This window comes from Lissotriton helveticus, chromosome 1_2, assembly GCF_964261635.1.
Source record: "Lissotriton helveticus chromosome 1_2, aLisHel1.1, whole genome shotgun sequence".
Lineage (NCBI taxonomy): Eukaryota > Metazoa > Chordata > Amphibia > Caudata > Salamandridae > Lissotriton > Lissotriton helveticus.
In genome coordinates this window covers 457,717,232-457,730,834 of record NC_136058.1, presented here as the reverse complement: position 1 = coordinate 457,730,834, position 13,603 = coordinate 457,717,232, and the positions used below count along the sequence as shown (strand labels likewise).

The window sequence follows — 13,603 nt, the reverse complement described above, 5'->3', positions numbered from 1 at the left end:
CGTAGTGTGCGGTGGCAGACGGTGTCGAAGGCGGCAGAGAGGTCTAGGAGGATGAGTGCTGCGGTCTCACCTTTGTCCAGCAGGGTCCTGATGTCGTCGGTGGTGGCGATGAGGGCGGTCTCGGTGCTGTGGTTGCTGCGGAACCCTGACTCGGAAGGGTCCAGGATTCTGTTCTCTTCGAGGTATCGGGTTAGCTGTCTGTTAACGATTTTCTTGATGACCTTGGCCGGGAAGGGGAGCAGAGAGATTGGTCGGAAACGCTTGAGGTCTCTTCAGTCTGCCTTGGGTTTTTTGAGTAGGGCGTTGATCTCAGTGTGTTTCCAGCTCTCTGGGAAGATCGCGGTCTCAAGGGAGAGATTGATGATGCTGCGTAGGTGGGGTGCGATGGAGCTGCTTGCTCTATTGAAGACGTGGTACGGAAATGGGTCTGACGGAGAGCCGGAGTCGATTGTGCTCATGGTCTTGATTGTGTCATCGACGCTCACGCTGGTCCAGGATAGCAAGGGGACTTGGTCGATGGTGTGCAGAGGGTCTGTTGTGTTGCTGTCTGTTGGGCTGTCTGGGTGTTGAAGCTGTTGTGGATGTCTGCTATCTTGGGGTGGAAGAAGGTGGCGAGGGAGTCGCATGTGTTATTGCATTGCTTGCGTCACGTTTTTCTAGTACCTGGTCTGTTATTGCATTACATGAGCTGCTTTTGGTATGTTATTATTCTAATAGTTGCAGCTTTTCCAACAAACATGGTACCTTTTATCCCAATCAAGTGCATCTGACTGCAAGGACACTGCACTCTCCCTGCAGTAGCAATCTACTTCATATTTATGTAGCAACAGACAGCACAGCATGTCTGCCAGAGATGTTGTAGGGTCAGAAACAGTACATAGGTAAGTAGGTATGATGAAAAACAAACTGTTGAGTAAGGATTTAAATGAAGAAGCTGCTGTGATAGACGGCAAAACATACGTGTCGAAACAGCAGCAGTAGGACAATGGTACATGGACCACAATAGTAGATGTATTTACACTTCTGTGCAGTGCGTGCCACTTAATGTTCTTTTCTCCCACTCTCATGGGATGGTTTTGCAAGGCAACTCTGAGCTCACTGAGTGTGGAGCTTCCACGAATCTCAGAGACGGGCCGTTCCAAAGACGGTAACAGAGAGGGTTGAACGATCTGAGTCTTGATCCTGGCAGATGGACGGGTGATCCCTGAGGGGGTGTAGTTGGTCTGTGTGTTGCCACGGCTGTCCAGGGGGTGTAAGAAAATGTCAGACATTTGTGGAGGGCCCTCTTTTGGGTGAGAACCACCCAGCTTCATGCAATACAGACTTGAGGGTTTGTGTCTGCGCAGGATGAGTTACATTCTGATAGCAAAATGGATGACCTTGTCCAAAGGGGATAGATGTTACCAAGGATTAACATCTTCAGTTACGACAGATAGAGAAATTCCATTTACCTTAAGGTTCTTGAAAAGCTTCCTGAACTCTGCTGGTGCAGGCAGGGTGTTTATTCTCTAGTTGGCATTTGCCAGGGGATGTTCAGATACAGTGGTTGAATTAAACCTTGGAGCAGCACTTGTAGCGTTGACTCTTGGAGTCTTGTAGTGTGCGCTGGATGCCGTAGAACTGTCTTAATAATCCACGGAGCTCAGAAAATCCAGACTCACCATCCTCTCAGAGCACAAGGTCTGTGGCTTGACCAGTTGAACTGCAATAAAGAAGATGACCTAGACTAGTTCTACCTCACTCGACCTTTGAACTACTGATCATTGAGGAAAGACGCCCTTGTCTGGAAAGAAGATCCGCACAGGGCGCAGCTGACAGAAGGTCTGCCTGGCGGTGACCTCAAAGTAGTGAGAGACCCACAAACCACAAGATCCGTCAAGCCCAGGTAGTCACACTGGACGCAATGTACACCAGAGGCCTGATTTAGATTTCAGCGGATGGTTTATTCCATCACAAATGTGACAGGTATCCTGCCCGCCCCATTAAGAATGGATTACATCCTGTGGCAATTATAATAAGGCAGACAGGATATCTGTCACATTTTGATAACGCCTTGATGTAGTTCGCAGAGTTTTACTCCGCGGAACTCCACGAAGTACCAGGGAAACTCCGCCGCACTCTGCAGACTTCCGCTAGTAGCAGAGTTTCTTAAGGTACGCTGCTCTCACTGATGTTTAGTGCCAGGAGTTTGTCCCACACTGTAAAATCAGCATGAACAGCACTACACGTTCTGCCAGAGGGCACTGCTGCTTTCTGCCGCTCTAATTGTCATTCTAATCGAGTGGCTGCTTCATCAACGAGAATGGCAGATTTCTACTCTCGAGTGGTTGCGACCTGCCGTGACCTCCCGTAATGAGAAATCTAGCCAGGTTGAGGTCTAGTGCGTTATTTTTTCTCACAAGCGCTCGCCACCTTACTGTTGGAGAACCACTTGAGAGAAAAAACTCAGTTGTGCATCACTTCGTGGAGTTTTTTGGAACTCCGCACAGACTCCGGAGTGGGCAAAGCTTCGTAAGCTCTGCCGGCAGAGCAGAATTCTTCACCCGTCCCTAGTTTTCAGGCAATAATCTGTTTGGACAAACTCCTAACTAGGCCCTATGTCTGCAATAAGTGTTGTAGAAGAAGTGAGATCCATGGCCTTGTGAGTATGAGGAGTTATCTGACTTCTGATGAATGCCACAGAGTAAATGCGCAGCCAGAGGGCAGTAGGGGGGCCGAAGGACAGGAAATTAGGTAAACTTGAATATGAGAAATATGGAAAGGTAGAAATGCTGCATCACCTGTGGATAACTGACACCTCCTCCCGCCCTGCCAAATGCCCATCCAGTCACAAAGTGGCAGCCTGGGCCCCAAACAGACAACATCATGCCAGATGCCATGTAATGGTGGAAAAGGGGGAAAAGATTAATATGCACACACCTGCTGCGGGGATATGTCAGGTAAATTATTGGTTGTGATGTATTCTCTATAAGAACCAAGGGCCAGATGTAGCTCGCCAAATACCGGTCGGTAACGGCCGATTTCGGCCGTTACCGACCGGTATTTGAGATTTGTAATGTAGGGGGCCATTGATTTACAGAATCGGTAATTTTACTGATTCGGTAAATATACAGAGTCGGTAAAATACCGAATCGGTAAATTTACCGATTCTGTAAATCAATATGTAGGTGGCACTGTAATCAGTGCCACAGGCCCTTATACCGAATCGTTATTTACCATGGAATACTATTGTTGGACCGGGCCCTTCTGGCAGGTCCACCCCTGAAGTTTGGCTTGTTATCTGTGACCTGGGAATGGTGATTCCCACTCTGAGTGCGTGTACATGAGAGAAGCCTGCCCTCCCATAGGAATGCATGGGGCATGTGTGTGTCCCCGATAGTTCCTGGTGCGTGGGGAGTACAGGCCCGAGTCTGGTATGTATGGATTCGTGTGATTGAATGCTTCAAGATGATGTATGCGGCTTGTGTGTGTCTAGAAGGGAAGTGCCACTTCTAGACATCGGTGTGTGTGTGCAGTAAGTATGCTGGCGCGTGATTGGCTGAAGTGAGGGAGGGGCTGTGCCTGTATCCTGTATGGGTCTGGGCTGTCCCCCACAATGCTGGCTCCACCCACCTGGGGTGCGTCTGGTGTCCTAGCCTGGCCAGTAACAAGAAATTCCTTATAACCAGTTCTAGCTGGTTCTCATCCTGCCTGCCCCTTTTTAGACAAAGGGATCTCAAGTATAAAAGGAGGGTGTGCCCTCTTCTCTCTCTCTTTCCTGCTGGTCCTGACTGGAATCCTGCCAGGGGCGTGCTGCGGCGTGGGCTCAGGGTTGGCTGGACTCCCTGGGCCCTGCCCTACTCCTGAACTGCTGGGGGCCCTCTTCCCCTTCTGGGAACTGCTGTGCTCCCCCTGAATTCCTGGACTTCCCATGGACCCTGCTTTCTGTGGTTCTAGCGCCTGGGAGCGCTGTCCTGCTGTCCTCGCGCCTCGGGGCGCTTCGTTCATGCTTCTAGCGCTGGGGAGCGCTTTCTGGCCGTCCTAGCGCCTTGGGGCGCTCATGCGTGTTTCCAGCGCTGAGAGCGCTATCCTCTACCAGCCGGAGCCCACCCGGCATTTGCCCCGTTCGTGGGAGGGGGCCCGAGCCCCCAGCGAGTGCCTACCTCGCTGGCCCCGTTATTGCGACCCTTATCGAGGGAGCCTACTCCTCGTTAATCCCCCCGAGTTCACCGCCGCCGCCCGGGACCCTTTGCGAGGCACGCCCCCGGGCCGCGCTCCGATTGGCTGCCGGCCCGGGCTGGGCTGATGACGTCTCCCCGGGCAGCGCTCTGATTGGCCGGCGGCCCGGGGAGCTACGGAGGCAGAGGAGAGAATGCCGCGAGTGCAGGGGGCAGCGGGAGCCTACTCCGCGCCCCTGCGGCCCCCCACGAGTGCTGCCGCTCCCCCCCCGGGGCCCCCAGGAGCTGGAGGGAGCCCCGGAGAGCAAGGAGAATCCCGCGCAGACCCGGTGAGTGCCGCGAAGGGGAGGGGCCGTCGGGGCACATTGCCGGTGCTCGCCCCTCCCCTCCAATGACCCGTCTGTTGTGCTGGTGGCCTCGTGGGGCCCCCAGTGATGCCGGGTCCCCCGAGGGGGACCCCGCTTGCCCATACCTTGCCTGAGCCCCGAGAGGCTCTATCCGTATTTTACCCCCTGAGCCCTGAGAGGCTCCAAAACCCCCCATCCTGCTGCATGAGCCCCGAGAGGCTCCACCATGGTCCTCGAGCCCCGAGAGGCTCCACCTGTGGCCCCTGTCCCTATGAGCCTGCAAGGCTCTGCCCACCATTTTGTCCTCGAGCCCCGAGATGGCTCCCACGTGTTGGCCCCATCCTGGCCCCTCAGCTGCCCAGCACTTTGTGGGCAGCTGCTACGTGTAGGTGTGCGCGGGGCTGCTTATAGCCTGTCCCGAACATTGAGACTCTGGGCGTCCTAGCCCCGGAAGGCCCGCTGGCCTGTTGAAAGTACGAGCTAAATGTAACTGTGCTCCTTGAGAGTTATTCTGTGTTTCCTTCCTACAGGTATGTCTGTGGTGTTATGTACCGTGCCATTCCTTCCCTCCTGACTATCCTTGCCTCATGTATGTTGATACTGGTTAGAGTGAGTTCTATTGCTAGTCCTATGAAACCCCGGGGCGTGACGTATTCTAATGCTAAGCTCCTGGTGATTATGTGTTCTAGTCCTAGTTCGAGGAAGCTCCCAGTTGTTATATGTTCTAATGCCAGCTCCATCATGTGCATATTCCTGGCAGTGGTCCCCTGGCCCTGTCCTGTATATAGTCCCTTGTAAACCCTGCCCGTGCCCCTGGCACCCTGTAAAGTATGTGTTCCTATGTGTCCTCTTTAATACAAAGACTATTTCCATATATACCTGGTGTGGAGTTCTCTTTGTGGGGGGGCCCGGGAGGTTGTTGCTGGAGGTGCGTGCGCAAATGCTTTACACATGACCTCCGAGATAGGCCTTGCTGCTCGCGCCACGTTACCTAGAGGGCGAGTAGGGGTTGTCTTGGTGGGTGACTCCCTGGCCCTGACGGGGGAGTGGTGGTCTCTGACTGACTCTGGCGCAAGCTCTGGTCAGCCGGGGATCCCATTTCCTACATTGGTGGCAGCGGTGGGATCCGGACTTGTGTTTGCGCAGTACCTCAGTGATAACCGGCCCCACTACAACACTCTGCAGTTTAGATTGTCGCAAAGAAAAAATATTGGTGCACTTTGCTCAAAATGTCTGTTCTGGTGGAAAATGTAGTTCTGGTGCACGTTGCTAAAAATATCTGTTTTTGTGAAAAATTTGGTTCTGGTGCACTGTGAGTTAGGTGTCCCTAGCTCGGGAGGGTAGATCATCCCCCTAAGTGCCATGGGTTTTCTGGATTCACCAGAAGGGTGGGATCCAGTGGTGGCAGCGAAATGGTGTTCAATGTATGCGGTCCTTGTCCCTTCCCTAGAGTAATGGTACCTGTGCCACCTGGGTCAGGTTGAGGAATCAGGGGCGGTGGAAACTGCCTCACCAGTCCAGGGGAGGGTGTGTGGATGAATGTTGAGGTGTGCTGATTAATGGAGTGTAAGTTCTCTGAGAGGGGGAGCTTGCTGAATAATGGAGTGTAAGCTCTCTGGGATGGGGAGCTTGCTGAATCAACGATAATTGTGTCTTACCTACCCTGCTGAAAGCGTTTGATGCATCATGTGTTCCGTACACCGCTGAAGGTGTTTTATGCGTCAGGTGTCCCCCTTGTTAAATATGTGTGAAGTTGTATCCCGGACAAGGAAGACCTGCTGGCTCGGCCGCGGCTTGCCTTGGGGAGAGCGGAACACTGAGACCTGCTGGCGCTGCCGCGGCTCATCTTGTTTGTATGTATGTTAAGTTGTATCCCGGACAAGGAAGACCTGCTGGCTCGGCCGCGGCTTGCCTTGGGGAGAGCTGAACACTGAGACCTACTGGCGCTGCCGCGGCTCATTTTTGTTGAATGTATGTTTAGTTGTATCCCGGACAAGGAAGACCTGCTGGCGCTGCCGCGGCTTGCCTTGGGGAGAGCTGAACACTGAGACCTGCTGGCGCTGCCGCGGCTCATTTTTGTTGAATGTATGTTTAGTTGTATCCCGGACAAGGAAGACCTGCTGGCGCTGCCGCGGCTTGCCTTGGGGAGAGCTGAACACTGAGACCTGCTGGCGCTGCCGCGGCTCATCCTAAGTACAAGAGGGAACTCCTGCCTGCGGAGGGAGGAGCGGTAGTGTTAGATTCCATTTTTTTTCTTGTAAAAAGTCCTGGTGCGCCAGGCATCTGGCCGGTAGGGTACTGCCCGCGGTTGGGGAGCCAGTAGTCGGTGTTTCCGGATCTGCACGGCGGGGCGACTGTAGCCAGTGTCCTGGCCGGTTTGTCTTCTAGATGATCCGGTGAATTTAGTTCCCAGGTGGGAGACCAGTGGAGGGAGAGAGTTCCGAGACTGGTGAGAGACGGTGTTCTGGAGGGTGCTTCTCCTGGGAGAGCACGGAACCTCAGAAGTAGAGGTAGGGTGGGGCGAGCTTGCCCGTGACCTCTGGCCAGCCTGAGGGTGCAGACCCTAGGTGGAAGAGAAAGTGGTAAAGTGGTACTACACAAAGAAAGGGAGTGGAGTATGGCTGTCGTGGGCCAGGGGTTACCACCCCCCACTCCGGGTTGGCAGGGACCAGTGATATCTGGGTGGCCTAGGGCCTGGTCCTAGCCGTGGTCCACTGAGGAGTACCAGTGGGGTAGCCTAGTTGGGCCTATGTTTTTATTTTATTTTTTTTGTTTTCTTTTTGTTTGTGGAATCGATAAGATCAACGTGGCGTAGAACTGGAGAGGGTCCCGGCAGTGCGGGCCCGCGTCCATGTTTTGTCGCCCAAAGCAGGGAAGTCCATCAGTGTGGTGATTGGCCTACCCTGCGTTTTGGGCTGGAAGGGGGCTGTGTTGGACCGGGCCCTTCTGGCAGGTCCACCCCTGAAGTTTGGCTTGTTATCTGTGACCTGGGAATGGTGATTCCCACTCTGAGTGCGTGTACATGAGAGAAGCCTGCCCTCCCATAGGAATGCATGGGGCATGTGTGTGTCCCCGATAGTTCCTGGTGCGTGGGGAGTACAGGCCCGAATCTGGTATGTATGGATTCGTGTGATTGAATGCTTCAAGATGATGTATGCGGCTTGTGTGTGTCTAGAAGGGAAGTGCCACTTCTAGACATCGGTGTGTGTGTGCAGTAAGTATGCTGGCGCGTGATTGGCTGAAGTGAGGGAGGGGCTGTGCCTGTATCCTGTATGGGTCTGGGCTGTCCCCCACAATGCTGGCTTCGCCCACCTGGGGTGCGTCTGGTGTCCTAGCCTGGCCAGTAACAAGAAATTCCTTATAACCAGTTCTAGCTGGTTCTCATCCTGCCTGCCCCTTTTTAGACAAAGGGATCTCAAGTATAAAAGGAGGGTGTGCCCTCTTCTCTCTCTCTTTCCTGCTGGTCCTGACTGGAATCCTGCCAGGGGCGTGCTGCGGCGTGGGCTCAGGGTTGGCTGGCCTCCCTGGGCCCTGCCCTACTCCTGAACTGCTGGGGGCCCTCTTCCCCTTCTGGGAACTGCTGTGCTCCCCCTGAATTCCTGGACTTCCCATGGACCCTGCTTTCTGTGGTTCTAGCGCCTGGGAGCGCTGTCCTGCTGTCCTCGCGCCTCGGGGCGATTCGTTCATGCTTCTAGCGCTGGGGAGCGCTTTCTGGCCGTCCTAGCGCCTTGGGGCGCTCATGCGGGTTTCCAGCGCTGAGAGCGCTATCCTCTACCAGCCGGAGCCCACCCGGCATTTGCCCCGTTCGTGGGAAGGGGCCCGAGCCCCCAGCGAGTGCCTACCTCGCTGGCCCCGTTATTGCGACCCTTATCGAGGGAGCCTACTCCTCGTTAATCCCCCCCGAGTTCACCGCTGCCGCCCGGGACCCTTTGCGAGGCCCGCCCCCGGGCCGCGCTCGGATTGGCTGCCGGGCTGGGCTGATGACGTCTCCCCGGGCCGCGCTCTGATTGGCCGGCTGCCCGGGGAGCTCCGGAGGCAGAGGAGAGAATGCCGCGAGTGCAGGGGGCAGCGGGAGCCTACTCCGCGCCCCTGCGGCCCCCCACGAGTGCTGCCGCTTCCCCCCCGGGGCCTCCAGGAGCTGGAGGGAGCCCCGGAGAGCGAGGAGAATCCCGCGCAGACCCGGTGAGTGCCGCGAAGGGGAGGGGCCGTCGGGGCACATTGCCGGTGCTCGCCCCTCCCCTCCAACGACCCGTCTGTTGTGCTGGTGGCCTCGTGGGGCCCCCAGTGATGCCGGGTCCCCCGAGGGGGACCCCGCTTGGCCATACCTTGCCTGAGCCCCGAGAGGCTCTATCCGTATTTTACCCCCTGAGCCCTGAGAGGCTCCAAAACCCCCCATCCTGCTGCATGAGCCCCAAGAGGCTCCACCATGGTCCTCGAGCCCCGAGAGGCTCCACCTGTGGCCCCTGTCCCTATGAGCCTGCAAGGCTCCGCCCACCATTTTGTCCTCGAGCCCCGAGATGGCTCCCACGTGTTGGCCCCATCCTGGCCCCTCAGCTGCCCAGCACTTCGTGGGCAGCTGCTACGTGTAGGTGTGCGCGGGGCTGCTTATAGCCTGTCCCGAACATTGAGACTCTGGGCGTCCTAGCCCCGGAAGGCCCGCTGGCCTGTTGAAAGTACGAGCTAAATGTAACTGTGCTCCTTGAGAGTTATTCTGTGTTTCCTTCCTACAGGTATGTCTGTGGTGTTATGTACCGTGCCATTCCTTCCCTCCTGACTATCCTTGCCTCATGTATGTTGATACTGGTTAGAGTGAGTTCTATTGCTAGTCCTATGAAACCCCGGGGCGTGACGTATTCTAATGCTAAGCTCCTGGTGATTATGTGTTCTAGTCCTAGTTCGAGGAAGCTCCCAGTTGTTATATGTTCTAATGCCAGCTCCATCATGTGCATATTCCTGGCAGTGGTCCCCTGGCCCTGTCCTGTATATAGTCCCTTGTAAACCCTGCCCGTGCCCCTGGCACCCTGTAAAGTATGTGTTCCTATGTGTCCTCTTTAATACAAAGACTATTTTCATATATACCTGGTGTGGAGTTCTCTTTGTGGGGGGGCCCAGGAGGTTGTTGCTGGGGGTGCGTGCGCAAATGCTTTACACATGACCTCCGAGATAGGCCTTGCTGCTCGCGCCACGTTACCTAGAGGGCGAGTAGGGGTTGTCTTGGTGGGTGACTCCCTGGCCCTGATGGGGGAGTGGTGGTCTCTGACTGACTCTGGCGCAAGCTCTGGTCAGCCGGGGATCCCATTTCCTACAACAATTCCATGGTAAATAACAAATTCCTGTGTACATGCACATCTGTGCATGTACACCTGTGCCATGTGGCATACAGACATGCCCTAAGGGCATGTATGTGTGTCACATGGCACAGAAGCCAGAAACAGGGGTGCAACAGGGTGTCAAAGTGACACCCTGACCCCCTTGTAAATTCGGTATTTTTACCGATTAGGTAATTACCGAATCGGTATCTGGCATTGAATCCTATGGGCTTCAAGGCCCATAGGAATCAATGACAAATACCGATTCTGTAATTACAGAATCCGTAAATACCGAATCATACCGATTCGGTATTTTTACCGAATTTTCTACCTACATAGCAATTACCGAATAGTGAATACCGAATCGGTAAAATTCGGTATTTACCATTCGGTAATTTGCTATTACCTACATCTAGGCCCAAATGACTAATATCGTTGAATGTCCTATTACTTACCGGTAATCTTCATTACTCCATGTCCTGTTGTCCTCGTCCCTTTCATACTTAACAAGTGAGATAATCTATCTCATTGATAGAAAAAAGAAAAGAAGGAATGCTGGTACACCCCTCCCCCTCCCCAACGGGAGTACATAAGCGTACCCTACCCAGCATTCCTCCTGAACCACCAAACCCCAGATGAGGGCCGGAAAACCCGGGAGAGAGGGAGGGTGCTATGAAGGGGACGAGGACAACGGGACCCGGAATAATGAAGATTACCGGTAAGTAATAGGACATTACCCCCAGTTCCCTTCGGTCCTCATCCCCTTTATACTTATCAAGTGAGAATACCCAAGCAGCAACCGGCCATCATCACACAACAAACCACCAGGACACAGAGCCATAGCAAACCCAGGAATTTATTGAAAACAGTATGGATCCAAAGAAAAAACAGGGGAATCAGGAGCACACAGCCCGAAGCACCCCCAAACCAAAGTTAGCGTCATCCCCCAGAACATTCTAAATCCGGTAATGCCTAACAAAGGTATTAGCAGAGGTCCAAGTAGTGGCCCTACAAATTTCAGAAAGGGACACACCACGAACCTCCGTCCAGGAGGCCGCCACCCCCACGTAGGATGCCCCTGAACCCCAGCCAGAGGAGGGGAGCCCAAAAGGGAATTAGCCAACATGATGACTTGCTTCAATCAACGAAGAATGGAGGACGTAGAAGCCCGGCAACCCCTGGAGACCACCCCGAAGGAAACAAACAGGGAGTCCGTCCGCCTACAGGAACGATTACGGTCCACACAGACCCTCAAGGCACGGCAAACATCCAGCAAGGACCAGGGAAGGTCGTCCTCATCCACCTTAAGAGAACACAGAGCAGGCAAGACCAGCTCCTGGGAGTGATGGAATTGGGAAGAAACCTTAGGAACAAAGGAGGAATCCAAAGGAAGAACAACTCCATCCGCAGAAAAGGAAAGAAAAGGCTCCCGAGCCATCAAAGCGTCAAGCTCGCCAGGCGACGAGCAGAAGTAATAGCCACCAAAAAAACAACCTTAAAAGTGACAAACTTCAAATCAACCTCCTCCAAAGGCTCAAAAGGTGCAGCCACCAAAGCCCTCAAAACCAAAGAGAGGTCCTAAAGAGGAAAAGAAGGCCGAACCACAGGACGTGAAATGGAAAAACTGTGCAACAAACCAGAAACCAGGTCATCCACATCAGGCAGATTTCCCCAAGGGGAACAGAAAGTCCAAATAGTAGCCCACTGGGCCTGCAGAATTGAGACAGACAAACCCTTCTCGAACCCATCCCAAAGACACTGAAGAACATCAGGCAAAGGACAAACCAAAAGAACACCACCAGACCGAGACACCAATGCTTGAAGTTCCCCCAATGCCTACCGTAGGACTGAAGAGTAGATGGCCTCCTGGACGGCTGAATTGCCAAAGCTAAATGCTCAGAGAGACCCCAACTCTGCCACCCCTGCCTCTCAACCTCCAAACCGACAGCCGAAGCCTCTGGAGGGTCAACATCGGAGAGGACCGCAAGGGAGATGGAGGGAAGGGGAAGAACCATGGACCCTGAACCGCCAACAACTTCAGAGTGGGAAACCACGACCGGCGGGGCCAGAAGGCCACCACCATCTCCCGATCCTCCATCACCAGCCAAGACAGAAACCGAGAGATCAGAGCAAGGGGAGGAAAGGCATACAGCAGGCAAGAAGGCCAAGGGATGGTCAGGGCATCCACCCCCCAAGACCCTTCCTGAGGGACCCGGGAGTAGAAGCGGGAAGCAGACCATTGAGCCGGGAAGCAAATAGGTCCAGAAAAGAAAGACCAAACCTCACGCACACCAGACGAAATGCCACCGGAGTCAAAGCCAACTCCAGGGAGGCGAAAAAAGAACGACACAGGGCATCCGCACCCCATTGTCCTCCCCCCGGACATGAACAGCCGTTAGAGACAAGAGATGGCCCTCCGCCCAGCAAAACAACGGGGACACCACCGTGTTCAGGGACTGTGACCAGAAAACTCCCTGGTGATTCGAGTAGGCCACAGTCACAATGTTGTCCAACAGAACCAACACATGGCGGTGGAACAGCAGACTCTGAAACCCTATGACCGACCGTGACACAGCAGACAACTCCCGCCAGTTCGAAGACTGACGACTCTCCAGCAGCGACTAACGACCCTGAAGGAACTCCGTACCCAAAGTTGCCCCCCATCCCAATGCACTGGGGTCCATCGTAAGGACCACCGGAGGAGGCGACTGCAGAGGCAAACCGCTGGCCATATTGTCTGACATAGTTCACCAGTGAGGAAGTCACCAAGGGCACCGCCACCTTGCTAAACACCCTAGGGGCCGACCGCAGGCCGAAAGGGAGTACCTGGAACTGATAATGTACTCCCGAAGACAAAACCTCAGGAAACGACGAGGGAGGGGGTGAACCGGAACGTGTTAATAAGCATCCTGAAGGTCCAGAGTGCACATGTAATGACCCTGGAGAAGCAGGGGATTCACCCGCTGAAGACTCTCCTTTTTGAACGGGACAGGCAGCACAAACTTGTTCAGGGCTTTCAGATCCAGGACAAGACGAAACCCCCTGTCACCTTGGGAACAAGAAAAATTATGGAATAAAATCCCAGACCCCTCTCCCCAGGAGGAACCATCTGCACCACCCTTGTCCAGCAGAAACTTGATCCCCAGAGACAGTTCCGCCCGCCTGGAGGAACAAAACGGCTAGGGAGTCGGATGGACCCCCAAGTCCGGCGGAGGGGCTGAAAACTCTATGAGGTACCCTAACCGCACAATGTCCAGCTCCCACAAGTTTGAACAGGAGGAAATCCAGGCTGGAAGAAAGAACTGAAGCCGACCTCCGACCAAGGATCTGGCGTCAGACACCAGATAGTCAGGAACGAGGCATCGCAGGAGGGGACTTCGCTTTCTTGTCTCGACCCTTACCAGACTGAAAACGACCCCTGCCCCAAGTAAACTGCCTGCGAGAGGGAGGATGGAAGAATGTCTTGGGCTTAGAAGAAGCCAACACCGAGTAAAACTGCATGAAAGAAGAAGAATGCTTCTTCTCCTTAAACATACGATGCAACTTGCCCTCCAACTCCTCATTAAACTGCATAGATCTCTGAAAGGGCAACCGCTGTGCAGCAGACTTCTGGGCCGAATCCGTCTTCCAGTCTTTCAGGACCAAGTTACGATGAGCAGCCACACAAGCACCCCCAGAGAGGGCGGAGGCACGCACAACGTCGAAGTAAATATCAGACAGTAATTCAACCTGCCGCTCAACATGACCCAGAAGCCCAAACAGTCAGTGGCATCATCCATAGACCAAATAC

The 13,603-nt window shown here is 54.2% G+C and overlaps 1 protein-coding gene across 1 annotated transcript in view; it reads right to left on the bottom strand.

Moving 5' to 3' along the window:
- Nucleotides 1-13,603, bottom strand: part of LOC144805726 (uncharacterized) — a 180,801-nt gene that overhangs the window by 146,993 nt on the left and 20,205 nt on the right. The window lies entirely within an intron of this gene.